Source organism: Monomorium pharaonis, chromosome 3, assembly GCF_013373865.1.
Source record: "Monomorium pharaonis isolate MP-MQ-018 chromosome 3, ASM1337386v2, whole genome shotgun sequence".
NCBI classification, from domain to species: Eukaryota; Metazoa; Arthropoda; class Insecta; order Hymenoptera; family Formicidae; genus Monomorium; species Monomorium pharaonis.
Window position 1 is genome coordinate 24,924,884 of NC_050469.1, and position 2,135 is coordinate 24,927,018.

A 2,135-nucleotide genomic window follows, 5' to 3' on the forward strand; every position below is an offset into this window, starting at 1 on the left:
TTTATTCATTTTATTTTCCTTTTTCCTCTCTCTCCTCTAATATATTTATCTGAATAATAAAAGAATTCAAAAAAGTTATGTACGATATACTTAGATATGATTCGCACATCCAAGTACATTGTAAAATCAACGAATAATCCTGAATTAAATATTTTCTTCAATTTATTCTAATTTATATGTTTATTTTAAGGCAACAAATCTATAAGATGTCATATATTTGCTTATATAATATTATATATTAAATGAATAAATGCAACATACATATACATATATAATTACAATTGTTCTTATAGATTAGTTACCTCAATATAAAATAAAAGCTCCTTTATCACTTACCAATCGATGCGCAACAGCGGAATTGACTGCGTTGAGTCTGTAATACAAAAATATATAGGATCTAAAATTATAGCAGCGTTCAAAAGATAAGAAATATCTAAGAAAAAGTAATTAATTATATACATATCAAATTTTATATTTATTCCTCGAGTAGATACACTTAACAAAATAATGTAATTTTTTAAAAAACTATATTTCTAAAATTTTTTAAAGATTTTATTTTCTTTTTCTTTCTCTAATTCTTCTCTAAAACATCAAATATTTCTAATAAGAATTGATAACTAGCAATATGTATGTAAATGATAAATTACTCACCCCAAGGTTGTTTGCCGCTGGCGCCTGATGCCTTTCTTCTTCTTTCTCTCGGTTTACTCGGTTTACAACATCTCAGTTTCAAGCTCATATCTCAAGTTACACAACACTCGCGGAAAACACTCACGGACAACACAAATGCGCGGATTAATTGTCAATTAAACAGTTTCTCTCACTGTTGAAGAAAGTCCTTTAGCCCGATTACTTGACGCCATTCTCGAATGGGTCGCGCGACGCGACGAACCGGCTGCGGTTCGTTTATTCAATTAAATTTGGCGGCGATGGGTACGTTAGCTTCCCCGTCAGGCTTTCAGGCCCTCGGAGTACTGAGCCCTCTCACCACGCCAAGGTGTACCCGTGAGAGGGAATAGTCAACAATAAAAAAGAGAAATAAAGGTCAATTTAAAAAATAATAAAAGCATTAAACGTTAACAAAAAAAGAAATCTAGATTAAAAATATTTCAAAAAAATATTAACAAATTTAAGTAATACACCACCTATATTTTAACAATTATTCTCTGCTAAACTCTAGAGGTATTAATTTATTTTTTAGATAAATAAAATATTTATTACGTTAAATAACTTTGCGCGATAATGTTACTTTAAATCGTAAAAATAATAGTAAAAATTATTTAATCTTGCACGCTATTAATTGTTGATTCTTTATACAGAATAGTAAAGATATATGGAGCAAAACGCTAACTTTGTTGTGTAATTGTTGTGCAGCAACTTGCCGTACGCATATTGCACAAAAAAAAAACCAAGAATGTGATCTGTCCAGTTGTTACCACAAAATATTCAACGTTCTATAAGATAAAGCATACGTGAATAAAATATGTGATACAGTACATGAATAAAATATACTACTCCTTGTATTTCAAAACACTTTCAAAAAATCGACTACCATTGTACATAAAACTTAGTGTTTATTGAAGAATAAAATTGATCATATTTTGATCAAAAAAATTAATTTAATATTGTTATATTTTATAACAAATTTTTTAATTAAAAAAATACGTTAATATAACGTTTAAAAGAGCAAATTTTATCTTTAATTTTAATAAATCAAGAAAATGAAATTCAATCACTGCGAAAAATGTAGTGATTTATTTTTTCCTTGTTTCATTAAAATCCTGCAAATTTTCGTAATACGTAAATTAATTCGTTATTTAATACTGGTATTTATATCTAATTCTCGAGGTATCTAACGAAGCGGACTTCAAATTAAAATTTTATAAAAACAATTCGGAAAGGGGAAGAGAAATAAAGAAATGTTTTCAATTTAGTAAAAATTTTGCCCGTTTATACAAAACGGAGCGATTGTTATATAATAGCAAATATATTCCAGTATCAAATAATTACGACACTTGTTTAAAACTGAAACATATCTGGACATCACCAATCTATTACAACCCATAAAATATTTTAAAATAATAGATCTATGAAATATTATTTTTATCTATAACAATTTTATGTCCTTAATATGT

General features: G+C 27.5%; 1 long non-coding RNA gene across 1 annotated transcript; it reads right to left on the reverse strand.

Annotated features, from left to right (window-relative positions):
• Positions 1-335: 335 nt before the first annotated feature.
• On the reverse strand, positions 336-726 carry LOC118644635. The gene is made up of 2 exons (XR_004962406.1): positions 652-726; positions 336-373 (listed from the first exon to the last, which is right to left on the reverse strand). It is a non-coding gene; the product is annotated as an uncharacterized LOC118644635 (long non-coding RNA).
• Positions 727-2,135: the final 1,409 nt, after the last annotated feature.